We start from the raw sequence: 24,328 nt of genomic DNA, 5'->3' as shown, positions 1-24,328 counted from the left end.
TGCTATTTCAAAAGTTCGACATTGGATATCTATTTGTTGGAGTTTTCTCGATACAGTAAAAATTGTCACCACAAAGGTTCTTATTCTTCTCTTCATAGTTACAATCTGTGTTTAATAATTTGTGGAGAAGTTTAGTTCTATTGTGAATTTGTTCATTGGGACGCATATCTTTAATTCAAATTAATTATAAAAAAAAAAATTAAACATTTCTTGGTGACACTATATAACTTATGTGATTACCGAGAGAATTTTCAATATTTATTCCAAGTATTCAGTAGCTATGGTTTAAACATGTTTCTGAATAGGCAACTTTAGAGTATACTAACTCAAGAATTAGTATTAATCTATAGTTACGATATAATAAATTATTTAACTAATCTATGAAAAGTACACATCAAGTTTTCCATTCTACGACACTTTCGAACCCATTAAGATATGATGTTACTTGATATGGTATCATATAGTTCATGCCCTCATATTTGGATTTTATTTTTGAAACTAATTCAATGGAATTTTTTATAGCTTATGTTAAAGGTTTAGTTCGCTCTAATGTAACTTTATTTGTTCCCAAGGTCACGAGATTGGAAGTTCGCTCTAATGTTCCAAGCCCAAGGTTGTATGTCCTTGGAGGCCACCCCATCACAAGGCAGAAATAGGGAAGTACAAATGGTATAACAGACCCGATCATAATCAGACCTGCCATGCAACCCCCTGTGACAAATACAAAAACCATTCCTTGGAACTACAACAAAACTGTGATGACGTACAAAGGCAAGGAAATCATAGAAGAAGTGGGGGAAACTGGAGGTTTGACTCGATCACGGAGGTGTTACTCTCCAGAGGAGTTAAGGAAGGCCAAGCAAATCAAAGAGGGACAATTGCCAATAAAGAAATCTGTCACGGAAGAAGAGGCAGAAGAGTTTTTGAAAAAGATGAAAGTTCATGACTACTCAATCATTGAATAGCTAAGAAAGACTCCTGCCCAAATCTCTCTACTATCTCTGCTCCTACACTCAAAAGAGCATGTCCGTGTACTAATCAAGACCTTAAACGAGGCACATATCTCAGAGAAGACCACAGTGAATGAGTTGGAGAAGATGGCCAATAGATTTTTCGAGGTAAACAGAATCTCCTTTACTGATGATGAACTTTCCGAGGAAGGAGCCGGGCACAATAGGGCTTTGCACCTGGTCGTCAAATATGAGGGGCATTATGTAAAGCGAGTCATGGTCGATGTAGGCTCGAGTGTAGATGTATGCCCTCTCTCTACTTTGTAAGGCATGAAGATCAACACAGACAGAATCCGACCCAACAATGTTCGCATCCGGGCTTTTGACGGTTCAGCAAGAGATACCATTGGGGAGATCAACCTCTCTATGACGATTGGGCCGGTTGACTTTGAAATTGTCTTCCAAGTAGTGGACATGGACACTTATTATAACTTTCTTCTTGGAAAGCAATGGATCCATATGGCTCGAGCTGTGCCATACACATTGCATCAGATGGTCAAGTTCGAACACAATAGGCAAGAGATTATTCTTCACGGAGAAGACGAGTCATCCATTTATAAAGACCCGTTAATCTAGTGCATTGAGGCCAAGGAAAGGTGTGAGTCCATTGTCTATGAAGCTTTCAAAGTGGTTTCTGTGGACCATGTTGAGTAAGGAAAGCCCATTCTGCATCCTCGTCTTTCCACCACATCTATAATGGTGGTTGCGGTTATGATGAGACAAGGTTATGAGCCATGGAAAGGCTTGGGGGCATCATTGCAAGGAATTTCGGATCCTATTTATCCGTTTGGTAACCGAGGTACTTTTGGTTTAGGCTTCAGGCCAACACAAGCAGACGAAAACAAATCCTAACACTGCAAAAAACATGGATGAGTCTTACAACAACCTATCCCTCCTATTTTCTACACTTTTGTCAAGCCACGACTCCGAAAGGGTCAAAATTCCTCGGCGCATGCAAACATTGTTGAAATTTGCCATGGCCTCAGCCAGATATTTTTTGATGTGAATATGATCCAGGCTGGTGAAGGCACTAGTCATGCCAATATGCAACTAATTGACCCAAATACCATGCTCACCAACTGGAAAACAACTTCTCTCCCCACAAGGAAAGAGTCTTGGTAGTTTGCTTTCACAACTTTTTTTTTGTATTTTGGGTTACTTTCAGGGTTGTAATCCAAACATCTCAGTGTGATTGTTTTATTTTAATGTTAACCCTTCTATCCTTTCGAATTCAATGAAATGCAGTTCAGTTTCGTAGTAAGTTTTGTATCTTTCCCTTTTCCTAATTCCTGTCATTTTATTTCCATTTCAATTTTTTAATGCCGGCTTTAATAACATGACATGCATGAGGAATTCACGCCCAGATCTTAAAAAGCTGTCTAATATCGAAATAACGCATCAAGAGGTGGAATATGATGAAGATGAGGTTGTTGAGGAAATAAAAAGAGAGCTGGAACAATTTGAAAACAAACCTAAGCCCAACCTCAATGAAATTAAGCCAATTAATATCGGATGTCTTGAAGAAATTAGAGAAATGAAGATAAGCATTCACACCGAACAGAAAACCAGAGATGCCTTGATTCAACTATTATTTGCTTGGTCTTACGATGATTGCCGGGTTTAAGTGCCGATATAGTGGTTCATAAGCTTCCTACGTATCCTGATTTTCCACCAGTCCAACAAAAGCAACGAAAATTTAAAATAGACGTAAGAGATAAAATTAAAGAGGAAATAATGAAGCAATTGAGTGCCAATGTGGTCAGAGCTATCCGATACACCACCTGGGTGGCGAATGTTGTGCATGTGCCGAAGAAGGATGGAAAGACAAGAGTCTATGTTGACTACAGAGACCTGAACAAAGCAAGTCCAAAGGATAATTTTCCTTTACCAAATATCCATATTCTTGTAGATAATTGCGCAAAGCATGAGATACAATCGTTCGTGGATTGCTATGCTGGGTACCACCAAATTCTAATGGATGAAGATGATGCAGAAAAACCCGCTTTACCACTCCATGGGGTACTTATTGTTACAGGGTCATGCCATTTGGTTTAAAGAATGCAGGGTCAACTTACATGAGGGCCATGACCACCATTTTTCACGACATGATGCCCAAAGAGATTGAAGTATATGTCAATGATGTCATCATAAAAGAAAGACATAGGCTGATCACGTGTGCGATTTGAAAAAGTTCTTCGAACGACTTCGAAGGTATGACCTTAAACTTAATCCATCTAAGTGTGCATTTGGAGTTCCATCTGGGAAACTCCTCGGTTTTATAGTCAGCCGAAGAGGCATTGAATTGGATCCATCTAAGATAAAATCCATTCGAGATTTGCCACCCTCGAAGAACAAAAAGGAACTCATGAGTTTACTCGGGAGGTTGAACTACATCAGTAGGTTCATTTCTCAGCTCACAACCATATGCGAGCCCATCTTTAAGTTGCTAAAAAAGTATTCCGCTATCAAGTGGACGGACGATTGCCAAAAAGCCTTTGATAGGATCAAAGATTATCTGTCAAAACCCCATGTACTGGTCCCACCGGAACCTGGTAGGCCTTTGTTTTTATATCTATCAGTGATGGATAATTCCTTTGGATGTGTTCTGGAGCAACATGATGCAACAAGCAAAAAGGAACAGGCAATCTACTATTTGAGCAAGAAGTTCACCAATTATGAGGTTAAGTACACCCTTTTAGAAAGCACATGTTGTGCCTTGACTTGGGTCGCTCAGAAGCTGAGACATTATCTTTTGGCCTACACTACTTACCTCATATCCAGAATGGATCCTTTGAAGTACATCTTCCAAAAGCCAATGCCCACTGGCAGGTTCGCAAAATAGCAAATCCTGCTCACAGAGTTCGACATCGTCTATGTCACTCGCACCGCTATGAAAGCACAGGCTTTGGCAGATCATTTGGCAGAGAATCCAGTTGATGATGAGTACATGCCACTTAGCACATACTTCCTAGACGAAGAGGTCAACTCAATAGAGGAAGAAGTTTCAGACGATCACCCTATATGGAAATGTATTTTGATGGGGCTGTCAACATCAAAGTAGTTGGGATCGGGGCAATCCTCATCTCACCTATTGGACATCATTACCCTGCAACAGCCCGACTTCGGTTCTTCTGTACCAATAATACGACAGAATACGAAGCTTGCATCATGGGTTTGAAAATGGCCATCCATCTGGATGTGCATGAACTATTGGTTATCGGAGATTCTGACTTGATTATCAGGCAATCCCAAGGTGAATGGGAGACTCGAGACGTCAAGCTTATTCTGTACAGACAATGTGTGCAAGACTTGAGCAAAAGATTCAGATCCATCGAGTTCAGGTACATTCCCAGGTTTCACAATGAGCTAGCCGATGCCTTGGCCACTTTAGCCTCGATGCTCCCTTATCCAGGCAACACTCATGTTGACCCACTAGAAATCCAAGTTCGGAATCAACACGGTTACTGCAATACAATTGAGACGGAACCAGATGGTGAACCATGGTATCATGACATCAAACGATTCCTGAAAACAAGAGAATATCCAGAGCATGCCAAAGGAGATCAAAAAAGAACTATAAGGCGGCTCGCCAATGGTTTCTTCCTGAATGGGGAAATTCTGTACAAGAGCACCCCATATTTAAACTTGTTGAGATGCATAGGTTCTACAGAAGTATAGCGATCATGACTGAAGTGCATTCAGGGGTATGCAGACCTCACATGAATGGATATGTTTTGACAAAGAAGAATCTACGGGCAGAGTATTATTGGCTTACTATGGAGCGATATTGCTTCAGATTTGTTCGCAAGTGTCACCAATGCCAGATTCATGGTGACCTGATTCACTCGCCTTCTTCGGAGTTGCATCCCATGTCCTTTCCTTGGCCGTTCGTTGCTTGGGGAATGGATGTCATTGGGCCGATCTAGCCAAAGACTTCAAATGGGCATAGATTCATTTTGGTTGCATTTGATTACTTCACCAAGTGGGTGGAGGCCGTCACTTTCAAAGCAGTCACCAAGAAAGCAGTGGTAGATTTCGTTCATTCCAACATCATCTATCGCTTTGGTATCCCAAAGACCATTGTCACTGACAATGCAGCCAATCTAAATAATCATTTGATGAAGGAGGTATGCGAAAAATTTAAAATCATGCATCGCCATTCTACCCCTTACCGGCTAAAACCAATGGAGCCATTGAAGCGACAAACAAGAACATCAAGAAGATTCTTCGGAAGATGATCCTAGGTTCTAGGAAATGGCATAAAAAGCTGCCTTTTGCTCTTTTGGGATACCGCACGGCTGGTTGCACATCTATTGGTGCAACTCCGTATCTGCTTGTATATGGAACTGAAGCTGTAATACCCGCTGAAGTCGAAATTCCCTCTCTCCGAATTATTATGGAATCAGAGATTGAAGACACTGAGTGGGTCAAGATCCGATTAGAACAACTGATGTTGATCGATGAAAAACGGCTATTAGCAGTGTGTTTTGGCCAATTATATCAGCAAAGAATGGCACGCGTTTACAATAAGAAAGTGCGCCTAATGCAGTTTGAGGTAGGCCAGCTGGTGTTGAAATGCATCCTTCCGCATATTATGGAAGCTAAAGGAAAGTTCGCCCCGAACTGGCAAGGACCCTACATCATCAAGAAAGTATTACCAAAAGGGGCCTTGCACTTGGTAGATGAAGAAGGACGGGTACCAGACATGACTATTAATGCAGATGCAGTCAAAAGATATTATGTCTGATATATACCCACTGTGGAACTTTCGCGCATGATTTTCTTAGATCGAGATGACGAAGGCTACCATTGCTCGCTACTCCAAATAGGTGTCACCATTTTGTTAAGCCTTTTGATCCGTATTTGTCTACCTATGTACTTGGGGAAAAAAAGCAAAAAAGCCAAAAAAAGAAAAAAGAAAAAAACAACAACAACTCTTTTCATTGAACTATATGAGACCTGATTTCAAAAGGATACGTAGGCAGCCTTACCCTGGGTTCGGTCCCATCAGAACAAAAAATCCATATTCCTAGTACTCCAAAACTGGGGCAGAAGTTTGTTTTATTTCACGGTTTTTCTGTAAAAACGGTTTCCAAAAGTTGTAATTTGTTTCAAGGTTCATTTCGCTTTTTTACCTTTCAAGAGCTTCCGATCGATGTGTTTGAGAATGTTTGAAGTTCACATGCCAAGGGCGTTGGGTAACCTCCCTCATGCAGTATCTTAGTCAAAAAAAATGAGAGAGTCTTATTAGTGAAAACCCGTACGGGCACTATAAGGCAACAATGAACAAAGAGATGAGAGAGACTTATTGGTGAAAACCCAGATGGGCACCATAAGGCCACGGTAAGTAGAGAAATGAGAGAGGTTAGTTAGCGAAAACCTGCAAAGGGCGCTACTAGCCGAATAAGGGTCTTCGATTCTCCGACATGAGCACAACCAAGACAAATTCAAGATGAGCATTTGCGGCAGATTTTGAGAATTAGACAGCTTAGACAGATCAGGCGTCCAGTCCAAAATGCATGTCATCATTCATTAAAGTCGGCACATACCTCCAGATAAGTCTCCATATTCCTTTCCCCGAAAGTGACACCTTTTGTTTAAGCACAGTTCTTTTTCGCTTCCAATTATTATTCTATTTTTACCCATAATTTTTCTTTGAGTCCATTTCGGTTTAATCCTGCATCAAAATCGAAGCAAAGAAAGGGCTGCAAAACTGGATACAGTTTCCCTGTAATGTCAAGCACAATTTGGGGCATATATGGCATTGACGAAGGCACGAATCCATCTGTGATCTCATTTGATAAGGCGAACAAAGTGTCTCAAAGAAACTGAAAAGGTCGCCTAAGCAAAACTTGCTTCATAAGAAAAGTTGATAAGCACTACAGACACAAACTGATACTGGGTGCAAGACAACTGAGCTTAATTTTAAAGAAAAAAATAGCCTTGCCTTAGTGACAAGGGTAGCGGTACCATGGACATCTCGGTACCACGCTGACAGAATCGGTTCTTCGACAGTAGTGGCCGTGAACCAAGCTACTTAGGGCATCAAGGCCGCAAACCAACCACCACTTTGAAAACTCACAAATTTTTCTTTGTTTGAAGCAGGAACAAAGCATGCAGAATGGTGATTCTAAAAGAACGAGTGTCACCAAACGTAAGTTCCTTAAAATCTCCATTTTTCTTTTACTTTTGGCATACGTCACTATTGTTCCCACCTCCTATTTTTAATTAGCTTAACCCAGGTAGAACCTTTTCACCTAGGGGGATCCATCTCATAGTTCCGGTTAGAAGTACTCTTCGGTCAGGTTGTTTTACATTTGCTTAACCCAGATAGAACTTTTTCGCCTAGGGGGATCCAGCTCATAGTTCCGGGTAGAAGTACTCTTCGCTTAGGTTGTTTTACATTAGCTTAACCCAGGTAGAACCTTTTCGCCTAGGGGTATCCAGCTCATAGTTCCGGGTAGAAGTACCCTTCGCTCAGGTTATTTTTACATAGCTTAACCCAGGTAGAACCTGTCACACCTCCTTTTTCCGCACCCGCGAGGGTGCAAGGGAGTTTTTCCAATTAAAGGACAATCGAGACGGGATTGGTTTATTTATTTCAGAGTCGCCACTTGGGAGATTTAGGGTGTCCCAAGTCACCAATTTTAATCCCGAATCGAGGAAATGAATGACTCCATATTACAGTCTGCGTACCAGAAATCCGGATAAGGAATTCTGTTAACCCGGGAGAAGGTGTTAGGCATTCCCGAGTTCCGTGGTTCTAGCACGGTCGCTCAGCTGTTATATTCGTCTTGATTATCTGATTTTATACAAATATGAACTTATGTGTAAATTTTATCTTTTAACCGCTTTATTATTATTGTTTTTAAAAGAAATGTGAACATCGCTTAAAACACGTCTTTGGACTGCGTCACATGAAATGCACCCACAATCCGGAACACGTTTTATTTGATGTTTTGGGATTTGGATTCGGGTCGCATGAAATGCACACCCAGGCTTAAGAAAGTAAAATATTAAACACGCGCCTAAAGAGACTATCGCGTTATTATTTTGGGAAAGACCGTGAAATTCGCTAAACGGTCCTTCCGAATTCTAATTAAACCATACATTTTGTGAGGGCCCCGCAATCTATACGTTTTATTTGGCGAGGCTCGTCTCATTTTTATTTTTAAAGGATAAACCTAAAATGACTATATTTTCTATTAAGTTCGTCTCTAAAATAAAAGAAAATATCTTAATTATTTACATGCTGAAAAACGTAACTTATTAGTTATTAGTTTACGGCTAATGCGAATGGAAAATTGCGATCGAGTTTGTACAAAGAAAAATTGCTTTCATTTTATATTCTGTTATTCAATAATACTAGAACATGAGATTGACCATAATATCAAAACAGATTAATTATTCTCCGATTAATTTAAACTAACATTATTAGATGAAGAAAGTATACATATGCAACCTCATTATTCATTAATCATTCAACTACATCTTTATACGAAGAAAAAAAAAATTATATTCAACCACAAATCTAAACAGGAGGAACTCAACAGGAACAAAGCCTGATTAATATTTCATTTTTTGCTTCAAGCCGAGATTGTACAAATGTGTACCTGGAAACAGCAGTACAAGAACAAAAGAAGGAGAAGTCAGCAGCAGTAATAACACAGCAACAGCAGATTCAGCAACACCGCAAACCAGTACAGTAGGAATAGCAGAAAACCCAGGAGACTATAAACGACTCCAAGTATAGAGAAGAAGTAAAAGGCAGGAAGGTTCTGACTATTTCAGATCTTAAGCGAGGCAATGAAGCAGTAACTATTCTTTTTCAACTTCAAAACTCTCCAAAATGAATTCTGCCCCTGTATATTCAGTGTATCCAGAATGTATATCGGGTGTATACTTCTCACTCCGCCCCCTCTTTTTTTTTCCTCTCTATCTAGTTTTTCCTCTCTTTTTTTCCACACTTCTTGTTTATCTTGTCTTGTGTTCAAGACTTCTTCTTATAACTCATCCCATAAACCTTTCAATTAATTAAAATCCATACTTTTTCTCTACCCAACCCATTATCTTTCCACTCATCCCCATTACATTAAATAAACATATCACACCACCCCATTATATTTTGTCCCCCATGCTTCATTTAAAATAATACAAGATTCCCCCTTTAAATTAAATCTTGTCCCCCCTTTATATTAAATAATCATATCACAACCCACCCCATTTCATTTTGTCCCCCATGCTTCAAATAAACAATTACAAAATGTACAATTCCTAAACTACCCCCTCCGACCTTATTGAAATTACCAAACTACCCCTGAACGTACTACAAATTTACCAAACTACCCATCAGCTATAACACATCAATTAATCAAACTTAACCAAAATATAGACTATATGATCAATTTCTAACAATGTTCAAACAACAATATGAACACGGATGAACATCATAACAACAATATCACATGAACACGATTTTAACAACAAATCACATGAACACAAATTGAACAACAAAGAACAACTAAAATTTGATTGAACAATATTTTAGCAACAAACAATCCTATTTTCGGATTCAACAACTACAACAAACAAGTATATTTAGATTTCTAACTTCAATCATATTGAACTTAAAATCAATTCTAACAACATTACAACCAACAATTCCTATATTAAACTTTATGAGACAAATTCAAGAAATAATCACAAATGGTAAACAAGAAATCAAGCTATACAAATTTCGGATTCAAGAACAATCAAACAAAGTATGAACATGAATTAAATCTATTTTAAACAACAAACATGATGGATTTAAACGATTAAAACAACATATTTCTCTAACACAACTAAATTCTTTAAACAAATAACAAGATCGACGAAGAAACAATTATGAACTTAAACTTGAACTTAACAATATTAACAATTTCTAACAATACATAAACCCATGAAACAAATTGAAGAAATAGTTAATTAAATTTCAATTTGAATCTAACAAACTTCAAACTAACAAATATTCATTTAAACAATAATACAAACATGAAATGAATATGAAAACAACTAATTAAACTTCTATTTTGAAATCTGAAAATTAATTTAACAAACAACATGAACACACTAGAAAATTATTTCAACGATGAATCAACGAACAAAACAAGGATTAAATCATTTAACGATTTTGGATCCGGAAAATATCAAACAAAAATATGGACAAAAATAAAACTCAAAAACTACTAACCGGATCGAAACGACGAACAACGACCAAACAAACAACGAACTTGACGATGAACTCACGACGTACAAGATCTTGACTCGACGAAAAACCCTCGACCAAACGAAGAAGACGGAGGGAAAGGAGCAGCAGTCCGCAGCTGGCCATGGCAGCATCAAAGCTTGCTCGTCCATGGCAGAAACGTGAGCAGCAGCAGTTGCTGCGTGATCTTGGCCGTGACGGAGACGAAGAAGAACAACGCAGCAGCAGTTGGGTTGTCGCGATGGATGTTCAGCCATGAACGACGAGGCATGAAGCTGGATGAGGCAGCTCAGGGCTTGAAGTTTGAACCACGAAGCAGCAGCAGCTGGGGGGCGTGTTTGGACGTAAGCAAAAGCAGCTGAAACGCAGCGGGGAAGCAGCCATAGTCGAGCAAGCTTTGAGCTTGACGAGCTTCAATGGCGGATAGGGCTGGGGTCGTTTAGTTGAGCCGGGGTCGTGACGGTGACGTGCGTGTGTGTGTGTAGTCATGGCTTCTTGAGGTTGAAGGCAAAGGGAAGCCATGGGAGGTGGAGAAGCTTGAGGAAGAAGAAGAAGATAGGAGGGGTGGGGGCGGATTGGTTTAGTGTTTTTAGGGTTTTCTTCTTTTAATTTTTGTTTTGTTTTTGTAAAATGTAAGACAAAGGGGTTTGGGTCTTTTGGGTTATGGACTGGGTCGACCCAGATCGAAATGGACTGGGTCGTAGGGAAGATTGGGCCATTTTTTGGGCCTGTGGCTTGAAATTGAAGAAAAGGCCCAATTCCGACTTTCTTTATATTTTCGCTCTCTTTTCTTCTTTTATTTTTCTAAAACTAAATTATAAAAATACTTAAACTATTATTAAGAACTAAATTAAGTTATAAAAGCGCAAATTAACTCCCAATAACAATTAACGCACAATTAAGTAATAATTAAGCATAAAATTGTATATTTGGACATTAAATGCTAAAAATGCAAACGATGCCTATTTTTGAAATTTTTAATTTTTGTAAAAATAATTTAATTACTAACAATTTTAGAATTAAATTCTACATGCAAAATGCGACATATTTTTGTATTTTTTATTAATTTAGCAAATAAACATGCACAGACAAATACAAATAATTATTCAAAATATCACAAAATTGCACACCAAAGAAAAATCATTTTATTTTTGAATTTTTTGGGAGTAATTCTCATATAGGGCAAAACTCACGTGCTTACACGCATTTATGCGACCCAAATCCAAATCCCAAAACATCGAATAAAAATACGTTCTTCGCTCAGGTTATTTTTACGTAGCTTAACCCAGGTAGAACCGTTTCGCCTAGGGGGATCCAACTCATATTTTCGGGTAGAAGTACTCTTCGCTCAGGTTGTTTTACATTAGCTTAACCCAGGTAGAACCTTTTCGCCTAAGGGGATCCAGATCATAGTTCCGGGTAGAAGTACTCTTCGCTCAGGTTATTTTTACGTAGCTTAACCCATGTAGAACCTTTTCACCTAGGGGGATCCAGCTCATATTTTCGGGTAAAAGTACTCTTTGCTCAGGTTGTTTTACATTAGCTTAACCCAGGTAGAACCTTTTCGCCTAGGGGGATCCAGCTCATAGTTCCGGGTAGAAAGTACTCTTCGCTCAGGTTATTTTTACATAGCTTAACCTAGGTAGAACCTTTTCGCTTAGGGGGATCCAGCTCATATTTCTGGGTAGAAGTACTCTTCGCTCAGGTTGTTTTACGTAGCTTAACCCAGGTAGAACCTTTTCGCCTAGGGGGATCCAGCTCATATTTCCGGGTAGAAGTACTCTTCGCTCAGGTTGTTTTACATTAGCTTAACCCAGGTAGAACCGTTTTGCCTAGGGGGATCCGGCTCATAGTTTCCGGGTAGAAGTACTATTCGCCCAGGTTTGCTTTTGTTAGTTTAACCGAGGTAGAACCTTTTTGCCTAGGGGGATCCGGCTCATAGTTTCCGGGTTGAAGTACTCTTCGCCCAGGTTTGCTTTTGTTAGTTTAACCCAGGTAGAACTTTATCACCCAGGGGGATTCAACATTTTTTTTGTCAGTAATACAGGGTGCCAACTCCTGGTTACATTTCCTTTTCAGTAATACATGGCACCAACCTCGGGTTACATTTCGTTTACCAGTATAGGGTACATTAATCCCTAGCTGAGCTTTCCAACATAGGGTCTCCACTCCCTAGTAGACTTTTAGTATAGATATAGGGCCCCACTCCCCAATCCCTTTTTCTCAAGGATACACAATCCTGATTTTATTGCTTTCAATAAAGAAGTAGTTTAGAATTTTGTTACAATAACTCACGAAATTTTCCAAGTGAAAACTGGAGCAGAAAAATTTCGTTCGTTTGTTTGCTTTGGTGTCTGAGCAGGTTTTACCTCGAGACATAGGGTTCGAGATTCCCAAAGAATGAGTCTCAATCCAGAATAAAGAAAAAGGAAAAGAAGTGAATCCAAAGTGCAGAAGCGAAGGAAAGATGTGGATTGCTCAAGACATAGTTGGAGTCACAAGCTCTGCATGTCCCGTTTTGATCTGAAAAGCTAAAGAAGAATGAACCAGCAGTTACAGCTAACGAGCATCAAGATTCAGATCAGAGTTTGCAGGAAGAACCATCCAAGACTCAAGATCAAGCTTTAGAAGACTCATAGATATGAATCTTGTAACTCATAGCTGATAGGTTTGTTCAGTTTCTTTTTATTTTTATTTTGATGTAATAATAGACTTACGGACCGGAGCCTCGGCGGGACCTCACTCGATTTCTCAACTCATCATTCCAACCTTTTCTTTGAACTACACGCGACCTGATATATAGGTCGCCCAAATCAGGACTTAGTTGCACCATATCTTTTATTTCTCCCTTTTGAATAATGGTACGACCAAAAATTAGTCATATTGCTCATCTTTTCTTTGCCTGAAAAACTCTTCATGCTTCCAAGCAAAGAGGGGCATGCTGTGAGCAGCTAATTTTTGACCATGTTTGAACTCTTTTCCCCACTCATCTCACCAGTACCTCACTTCTCGCTCCATCTTTCCCGCTCCCATTTTTCCCACTCTGGTCCCCTTATCCCACTAATAAAGTTATTCCTTATCCCACTAATAAAGTTATTCTCTATCCCACTAATAAAATTATTCCCACTCCTTGTCCCCCACATGTTCCCCACACACTTCCCCATTTCCCCACTTCACTCATGCCTCACCCCCACTTTTTGCAAGACTCACTCACATTGCACAGATACACGATCATCTGCACACACTCACATCCCAATCCCCATTTCCCCACTTTCTTCACATAAGTTATAAAGCACATACACATCTATATATAAGAGGGGTTGGAATCTGAAAAAAAAAGAGCGGACGAGAGAATATTTGGAAAAGGAGAAGAAAGAAAAAGGAAGCATCAGTTTTGGGTGGTTAACAAGAACGAAAAATTCCATTCTCACAAAGCACACAAAGTTGGGATTTTTCGTTCAAGATCCAGGTCTCAAAAAGTTCTCGTTGAGTTTTCGGCTTATGGTTCACTGTTGTTCATTGCTATTTCAAAAGTTCGACATTGGATATCTATTTGTTGGAGTTTTCTCGATACAGTAAAAATTGTCACCACAAAGGTTCTTATTCTTCTCTTCATAGTTACAATCTGTGTTTAATAATTTGTGGAGAAGTTTAGTTCTATTGTGAATTTGTTCATTGGGACGCATATCTTTAATTCAAATTAATTATAAAAAAAATAAACATTTCTTGGGGACACTATATAACTTATGTGATTACCGAGAGTATTTTCAAAATTATTCCAAGTATTCAGTAGCTATGGTTTAAACAAGTTTCTGAATAGTCAACTTTAGAGTGTACAAACTCAAGAATTAGTATTAATCTATAGTTACGATATAATAAATTATTTAACTAATCTATGAAAAGTACACATCAAGTTTTTCATTCTAGGACACTTTCAAACCCATTAAGATATGGTGTTATATGATATGGTATCATATAGTTCATGCCCTCATATTTGGATTTTATTTTTGAAACTAATTCAATGGAATTTTTTATAGCTTATGTTAAAGGTTTAGCTCATAATCTGCATTACATAATTATTGTTGTTACTTTTTTATATTATTTTGATTTGTTTAAGTATTATTCTTGCATTATTGTTGAAATTATATTATGGGAAAGTTATTAATAAACTGAACCTAGGTGAAAGTCAAGGCCAATTGATAAGAAAATGATTGTGAGTGATTGAGATATGTTATAAACTAATTCAAGACTCGTTGCAATAAATAAATAAATAAAATATATTTAAAAAATATACAAATGAATATTACAGATACGAAAGAGACGAATAAATTACAATGCTAGAAAAAACTTTAAATATTAGCCCATGTGTTTCTACCCGAACCTTGGATTGATATGCTTAAGTAATAGTGGGGTCATGCACGCATTCCCGCGTCTCGATGCCTTTAAATTTAAAATAATTATATTTTAACCATGTGTGCATTCCGTATCTTGGTTTAACATTTAATTCCAAAGAAGCATCCTTGTGTGCATTCCGCATCTTGGTAAACATAATTAATAAAATATAATAATTAATTAAGCGGTAATAAATAAGCCAATCAATAAAATACAAGAATAACTAAAAGTTGATTTAAGCCTTACATTAGTCAATAAAGCAACCGTGCTAGAACCACGGGACTCGGGGAATGCCTTACACCTTCTCCCCGGTCAACAAAATTTCTTACCCGGACTTTGTTTTCGCAGACCAATAATAATAGAGTCAAACATTCCTTTGAATAGGGATTCAAATAAAAGGTGACTTGGAACACCGGCAAAAATCAATTCCAAGTGGCGACTCTGTAAATAAAATAATCCTTATTTCAAATTTGTCACTTTAATTAAAAAAGTTCTTTAACCCACAATCCATAATACACATTATCTTTCGGAGGGGTGTGACAACAGGAATGACCATCATCCTCAAATATGCCAATGGTTACCTGGAATGTGAGGGGTTTCAATAAGGTGTTTAAGCATAAGGAGATGAAGGAGATATTAAAGAAATATAAAGTTGGCTTAATTGCAATTAGTGAAACTAGAGTAGAAGATAATAAAGTGGATAATATTATGAATAAAATTGTACCAAACTGGAAATGGTACACTAATGTAGGACATGGGCCAAAATAGAATATGGATAGTATGGAATCCCGAGGAGATTCAGTTCACTGTCATGGATACATCAAATCAAGTGATCCATGGACTAGTGAAAACAAAGACAAAAGAGTTTCAATTTTCAGCTGTGTATGGGTTACACACAATACACACTAGAAGGGAGATGTGGATTAAGCTAAGGAATTTGAATGCGCAAATAACAAGCCCATGGTTGATCATGGGAGATTTCAATTCCATAAATAAATCTGAGTTTTCAAAAATCATTATTTGTTTGAATTGGGTGTTGTTGCAAATAATTGGGAATATTATTTTAAATTTATATCTCAATTTTGAAGATGTATTGGTGAAGATTAGACTTGATTTTGGCTGAATTTCAGATTGAAACTCGAAGAAGAAGAAGAAGAAGAAGAAGAAGAAGAAGAAGAAGAAGAAGAAGAAGAAGAAGAAGAAGAAGAAGAAGAAGACATGACATATAATATACTTACGAAATTGTAGTAAAGTTGTATTATAATTGTATTTAAATTGTATTCTTTTATAGTTATATATATTTATTTGACTGTTGTATGAAAGTTAAAAAATAGTTATATAATGTATGAATCGTTGTATAAAATTTGTGTTTAAGTTATCAATACTATCTTTTTACATAAAGTTGTTTATATGTATAAAAATTGTATTAAGAGAGTAAGTTTTGATTGGAATTTTAGAGAGTAAGAAGCACATACCACATACAAAATATACAAAAGACATATTGTATAAAATTGTATTTAAGTCGTTTGATTGAAATTTCAGAGAGGAAGACGAACACGCCACATACAAAATATATACAAATGATATATCGTACAAAATTTGTATAAAAATTGTATTTAAATTGTATGATGTTGTAGTCATATTCAACTGGGTAAAAATAATGTATGAAAATTGTAGATAAGTTATAAATAAGTTTTATACTATAGAATTAGTTATATAAAATTTATTTTAGTCTATATGTTGCTGTAAACGTATTAAATTTATTTTTAATTTGTATGGTGATGTACTATACAAATTTATCATCGTCGGGTTTATATTGCAAATACTGGATATTACTAGCAAAGATTATGATTTGGTAGGAAGAAGGTATGAATTAGGTTTAAGAAAATACTTAAACTTTCTACTTTTTTCTAGTTATGGTAACTGATTATGTTAATAACTTAGTGAACCCATTTATTATGATTATAATTTGTGATATATATTAGGGCATAATAAAGTATACTACTAACCAATGTCAACTTACGAATCTGGTTTTGAAAGAAATCGTGTATAAGAAGAGGGAGCGAAGTTACAGAGAAGGTTAAGGATATAGTAGGGTATTTCAGAAATTACTAATTAATATTAGGGATACAATAATAGAAAAAAATGGTGTAATTAAATCCCCTAATTTAAGGCGCTGATAATGGGTTATCCATGAATAGAAGCGGCAGAAAAATAAGGAAAGATGAGAGGAGAAAAAAAAAAGCAAAAAGATATAACTGAATCCTCTAATTTAAGACGATAATAGTAGATTGTATATAAATTGTAGGAAAAACTTATTTAGTGCGGGTAATTTTTAAAACTGGAACAATTTTGATAATAAGATTTTATATTGTGTATAGGAAATAAAAAATCCCAAAATTAAAATCATCACCTCCTAACTATTAGAATCTCTTTTAAATGTAAATAAAACGAGGATAAGCAGTCAATTATGATTAGAAGCAAAGCCTCACTCCAGTCATCCATTTGACCATTCCTCTACAGTAGCCGTCATACAAGTAATGCTATATGTATTACATAATTTAATTACATAATTGGCAGATACTTTATCGAATTTTACTAAACTATAAAATTGGTCAAGTCACACTTCCAATTTCAAACCAAATGGAGGCCAGAGGAAGTTGAATATTTTATATTGATCTCCATTACTACTCAGCAGCCTCTTCCTTGTGCTTTGTATTTTGCATGTCTTCCCTAGATTCAAATACTTATTTTGTTTATTGATCAACAAATAATTTATTTTATGTAGATATTAGTAGTTGTTATTCATTTGGTCTAAACTATTGAAGTCTGCCAATGAGCTCATCATATGCTATAGCCTCCCTAACATATTATATTGCTTTTCCACATATTTGCTGACACATGGATTGATCCAAAAAAAACAGGAACCAAAAATACACTTTCCTTAAATACTTGTCACTTGTCACATTTATAGGGGGGAAGGTGTCAATAAATCCTGTGTATAGAGAGGGGTTTGATGTTAATCAATAATTAATCAATTATGTGTGCGTCTCGAATTAGTTGGTTCGTAAACATGAATCCACAACAGATGGTTGAGGTATTTGCCATTCGAACGACAATGCAAATATTTCTTGATTAAAAGATGTTTTATTTTTTGTTGAGTGCAAAACATTAGAATATTAAAAATTCATCGTCTGCAAATTTCTATAACAACAACAACAATGATCCAGTAAAATCCCACTAGTGGGGTTTGGGGAGAGTAATATGTATGCAGACCTTACCCCTACCCGAGGGGGTAGAGACTCGGGATAGAGAAGCTGTTTCCGAAATGCAAAATTCTGTAACGAAAATGATAATTGCTATAGATAGGATTTGTTTAACAATTAAGTAATAACTGACTTATAACACCAACCTTTAAAATATTGAGGAAAGAAAGGAAAATTAAATTTAAATTAGGCAACTGTTCATGAGAACGATCATGTCTAAACCTATATGTTGTAAGAAGAAGTCAGTATTGTGGTTTCGTTGTTTCACCAACTATTCTAATTTGGGGAATTGGAAATTTCCCTTTAAATATCTTGGTGATTTCGGTCAGAGAAATATTAGAAATTTGGTGGACAGAAATGGATTTGATTAAAGTCCAACAACCGGCCTAACGCCTATTAACAACTTGCATGCTAAGTGTTTAGCTTATTTGATTAAGAAATAAAATATCATTAACTAATTTATGGAATGGGATGATATTATGCAAACTTTGGTAACTCACCGAACTAATTAGGTTCTCTAAGTTAACAGATTTACCGACACCTTTTTTCGAAAATGTCCTCTACCAATCAAAACGAATCGTATTTAGATTAAAGACATTTTTTGATTTTCAGAAAACAAATAACGTAGTTTTCTGGAAACCCAAAACAACTCAAATTCGAGATATTTTGTTTGGTTTTTAAATTGCTATTTTTGGAAACATTTTACAAAGATATTATGTAAAGATCACTTGTGTATTATATTAGTTTTAGATGAACCTATATTTGGGTTAACTTTGGATTTTGGAAAATATTTTTAATTGATTTTGGGAAACCAAAATTAGTTTTTAATCCAAATATAGGTGTTTATTGTTTTTTTGGAAAAAAATATTAAAAACTTCTTCTTTTTTTTCATCATCAAAAACTTCTCTAACCTAGAGAAAGTAGGCTACCTCCTAAAAATTATTCAAAAATTATTGTTCAAAATTTCTAAGATTATTGGATTTCCAAAAATTTCATGAAAAGCAATTTCAATTAAATATGAACTTAATCAGTTTTTCCTCTGCCCCCAAAAAATAAAAATCACTACCAAATTTATCTGATATTTGGATTGAACAACACGAATTCCAGGTCCACCAATGGAAGCCTAACCATATGCGAACAAATTGGTCCATACGTTCCTCAAGGAACTTATGTCTGGTTCTATCAGATCGGTTAGGTGCTTAACAAATCAAACTAACACTTTTGTACTCATGTCTGTTCCTGTAATTATCTTATAAGTTACTTGATTGTGTAAATATTTTTAAACTATCAGACATAATTCTAAAACTCAAAGAAACTTAATTGATGCAATCAAAAGGCGACGCTTTTAAAGGATAAATATTTATTCCTCACTGGGTATTTATATCAATCCAATAAATATATGATACATGTCTTCACAAACATGATTATTCTTAAATTATAGTAATTAATACTTATTTTCACCTTGCATTATCACTTAACCATGATAAGCAGGGGCGAACTTATGATTCTTAGAGGATGGGTTCACCACTAGTTTGATAGTATAAAAAAATAGAATAAATGAGCTCAATAAGGATCAATATCCTTGGTCCCTAGGGAAAAATTGCAGCTACTTAACTAGTGAACCAACATAACAAATCTAACCATGGGTTTACAAAGGTAGTATTTAGACAAATTATATAAATTAGGTTCACGTGAATCTTTCTGTACACTGTAAATACGCCCCTGATGATAAGCTAGTAAAATTTGGTGTAAAGCACCTGGTGTGGTAAATGTAAGAGTAAATTTGTTAAACTTGGAATTCAATTTGAACACTTCTTGCTAGTCGTCTTAATTTACTTACTAAGTATGACGCACTTGGATTAGTGATCACGCAAACTTGCCAAAGCGATAGGTGCAATATTACTAACGTACCACGTAATAAAGTGATTTTATTTCACCTTGCTATGATCTGTTAAACTACTAGAAAAACACTAACAAAAATCTTCTTTGTTGTGCAGATATTTGGTGTCTGATAAAATCGAAAAATTAAGAAATTGGCGAAAGAAATGCTTGAAAGGCATCTTAGTTAGTAAGATATATATAAATGGTTACGTTGAGAAAATTCCACAGAAAGAATGCATGTAAGTATGGGACAAGGCATTGATGTGGATCTCATCCACGCAAAGGAAGAAAGTAGTACTATATGCTTTGCTTGTGGCTTCCAATTTCCAAAATTTCAGTCCTTATATCTAGAGGGGGGTTTACACTTTAAGTTACTTAGATACAGCTAGAGTAATTCAATTTATTGTCACTGTTTAACCAAAAATCTGAGTCCTTGGTCAAAGCTAAAAGAAAAATTCGGGTTACTGATAATTAGGAGACAAAAAATAAAATACTTTTGAGAACAATGGTAGAGGGTAAATAGATAAGTATTTCAGTGTATTCTCAATAGTATATCGTGTTACAAATGATGATACTTCTTCCTTTTATAGATCATTCTAGGTAAAGGAATAAAGCATCAGTTTTAATGACATAATCATGAGCAATAAATGACATTAAATAAGCCGTTATACAATCATTCCTATTAAATACCAACTTTATAACGTATCAGACATTTAATAATGAATTTGGACTCCTTTCTGTCATCTGATCCTTGCTTTTAATGCCTTCTAATCCGTTGATTGTAAATAATTTAAATTGGTACGAGACTCGTATCTATACATCGTCTCGTGCCTATTTAAATTCTTCTTCCCGTGGCTGTTTTCACCGTGTTTTCACCGTGCCTCTTAGTCAATTGCTGTTCTTTGACCATTCAACTAATCCACGTGTCATGCCACATCATTTTTAATGTACATTCAGTTTTTTCCCAATACAGTCACAACTTAGCTTGTATGTGAATTTAAGCTACAAAGGTTTAAGATTATATTTCTTATTCCAAATTGCTAATATTTATTTATTTTAGTTGTTTTAAAAAAATAAAAATATTATATTCCTTTGATAAAATTCAAAAAATTAAAGAAAGTTTTTTTTTTAAAAAAATTAAACTGGTTTTGCATTAGCAAACATGTAGGTCAGTGGGAAGAAGAGGTGAACAGTAGAAGATTTCAACATACAAGTAGAGACAATTTTGACATAAGCAGTTGCATATTGTTGGACATAGGCAATGTAAATGGGAATAAATGTTGGATGATTACATAGTTTTCCAATGTTAGTAGGGATCCTCTTTCTCTATAGGAAGCAACTGGATTTATACCCTTCCTAAGATGAGAAAATCAGTAATAATATGTAGCATAGGTACTTAGATGGATTTGATTTTGGTTATTTTTGTGAGATCCAATGAGAAGGCGGTGTATAAAACTTTTCCCTTTTAACCAAAAAATAAATATTATTAATGATAATATAGGAGGTTAAAATTATTATTTTTTTCTAAAAATTTATGTAAAGTGCATGATATTATTCTTTCGAAATAACTAAAAAAGAAAAATGTGCCACATACACATATTTGTAATCTTTTCCAACTAAACGATGGGGCGCCTCTTTCAAAGTGTATCTCTTCCCTTGAAAGTATCATTAAGAAAATACTTACTTGTACCTTATATTCACACGAGATCATATAAACTTATCATGATTATGTAATTAAATGATGTGGTAATACATTTTTAATTAATCATAATAGTAATAAAGCAGTTTATGTGCAATCATAAATCATATATTTATTGAATTATTCTGTATTCAAACAGATGTGAGTGCGTGAGCATCCACCGCCAGAATATGTGCATCCGGCGAGGCTGTAACGTAAAGACACCTACTGAGATTACTTAATCCCCAAGGTGTAAACGCCGTAATACAGCAAAGAAGCATCACGAGTCTTGCCTGGCAGGCAAAGGGCAAACACCCCCCCAAATTCTCAACTTTGTTATACAATTCTTGATATAAATTAGGAAAAAGCAGGAAGGTTTCCAAGTTTAGAATTTGTTGACAACTCAAACTTACAAAACAGTCTCATCTATATATCATTCGTAATATTCTATCAACTGAAAGGGATGACTTGTACAATTTCTACTCCTTAAAATAATTCAATGAATTCCAATCCGCGTAATGTGGTGCTCAAGAATATATAGTATTACTAAACCACATTGACGCTGCACGTACTCTACACGTTGCATTCCTTGTTATATTTCACACTTAGATCATATCCATGCTCAATCCAAATTTCAATGGGAAAAGGCTTTCATTAATTTTCACTATTCCTTTCAGCAATTTTACCTCCGCAATTTACTGGCCAACTTTTGGTTTTGTTTGTTCGAAACAGAGACAAATCAAGTACACGTTCTGCATATTTAACTAAATCATTACTTTCAACTCAAATTATATACACTCAAAAAAACAATGTATTATACTTAATTAATTATGAAACTATTAACTCCTGGTCAGAAACACTCCAATGCACCATATATTCGTTGCGTGCTAAAATTGGTCATGAAAATAAATTGAGATGGACAAAACATTAGAAGCAAGACCAACTATGTTGCATGTTTTTTATTTCACTAACTATTTTACTTGTAATAATAATGACTAGAACGTGAAATTAGAAATAAACCCACATGGACAGCTTCTTATTCACCACTCAAATAGAAATATTCTGGCTCGTGCTATAGCATGCACCGCCACTACTATCCAACCGTCCTTTGAATTTCCACCTTACATACAGAAAGGCCCTCAATTATTATATCGCAAAAATTTGTTAATTAACAATTTAAATGATTGAGTAGAAGAATGAATGAATGAATTCATAATAAATAGAGATAAATAAATGTATGTGTAAAAAAAAAGAATATATAATTAAGAAAGTGTAAAACCAATGAATGACCTACTCCCTGTACATAATACCACCCTAAGAATAAACGGGTAAAACAATCAATAATTCCTTTTCCTAAAAATAAAATCACATGAACCAATTTACTAATTTGGCTAAAAACACAATCAATTCAATTCCCCTAAAGAAGTTTCAACCCAACGAAAACAATAAACGCGGTTTCTTTGCAGGCATAGGACTTTCCACCTCTTGGTCCATCGGCAACAGTTGACTTTTCCGTCCACAATCAATACTCAGACCCAGTTGCAATTCCGGCGAAGCAGGCATGTTCAGGTCAAAGTCACGTAGCGTGTGAGTCGACGCGCCGCCGTCTGAAGTAGTCAAGACGCTTCCACTATGACCGCCGCCGCCGCCGCCGCCTAAGTCGCGGCTGTTACCACCGAGTTTGCCTTCATAGTGGCGGCGCTTGTGCCCACCCAAAGCTTGGCCAGTAGGAAAAGCCTTGTGGCAAATAGAACAGACGTGTGAACGACCAGTTGGATTAAGAGCAGAGATATTAACGGCGCCAGTGGAAGTTGAAGTTGAAGGATTGTTATCATCAGAGGCGGCGGTAGCAGTAGTAGTAGTTTTACGGTGACTTGCTTTATGCCCACCGAGTGCTTGATAAGAAGAAAAAGCCTTGTCACACACGCTACACTTGTAAGATTGCTCTGCTTGCTCTGTTGCCACCTCTTTCTTATGAACCGGCGGCAACTCGGCGGTTTTTTTATCGGCAGGTTGTTGGGAAGTAGTAGCATCAGTTAAACCGGTTCTGGTTCCGGTTCCGCTGCGAGCGAGCATGATGAGACAGAGGGCTAAATACTCTTCTTCAGTCGGTGGGGCATCAATACGGGGCCGTTTTGATCGTTTTCCTTTTAGCCCAAGAATCCAAATTATGAATTTCATCATCATCTTCATAGCGTGGTGGTAGAGTCGGCGTTGCCGCCGTAGGTGACTTCAAAGCTTCAAGAGTCATAATATTCTCTTTAGTTATCAAATTCGAGGGAAAAAGAGGGTAATTAACTAAAGGCTAAAGCAAGAGGAAAGTAATGAAAGGAGTTTGAGTGAGAGAGTGAAGGACTGAGGAGAAGTATATATATAGGGGTTGTGTGGGGGAGTTGGAAGTTGCGTAAGGAATGGCGGTGAAGGAGTTGTACAGGTTAATGATATGTATTATTATAATATACACGTAGTTAACTAGTTATATGGATAAAGAATAGTATATACTAATATTTTTCCTAATTCCATTAGGTTAAGGAAGAATTAAGGGGGGTTTACACGTCTGGACATGAGTTGTAATAAAGGAGTATTAGTGAAGTCGGTCAAAGAAAGTGCAGTGGTAAGAGCCAAGAGGTTGATATGGTAAAGCAACGACTCAGCTTTTTCATTGACTTTTTCAGGTCAAAAACGAAATAGTGGAGCGTGTAATCAGTAGTTATCACCAAATTCACCATATGACTTGGAAGGAAATTAAGAAAGCAAAAAAGAAAATATTTTTCGAGACTTATTACTTCAGCAAATACGTAATCAAATATGCGTGCTTGCCAATTAAAGCCTCAAAATATTTTATTTACTTTGG

At 36.2% G+C, this 24,328-nt stretch overlaps 1 pseudogene; it reads right to left on the bottom strand.

Annotated features, from left to right (window-relative positions):
• Nucleotides 1-22,710: 22,710 nt before the first annotated feature.
• Nucleotides 22,711-23,922, bottom strand: LOC107789858 (zinc finger protein ZAT10-like; annotated as a pseudogene).
• Nucleotides 23,923-24,328: the final 406 nt, after the last annotated feature.

This window comes from Nicotiana tabacum, chromosome 7, assembly GCF_000715075.1.
Source record: "Nicotiana tabacum cultivar K326 chromosome 7, ASM71507v2, whole genome shotgun sequence".
Taxonomy (NCBI): domain Eukaryota; kingdom Viridiplantae; phylum Streptophyta; class Magnoliopsida; order Solanales; family Solanaceae; genus Nicotiana; species Nicotiana tabacum.
This window is presented reverse-complemented; position numbering and strand designations above follow the sequence as displayed.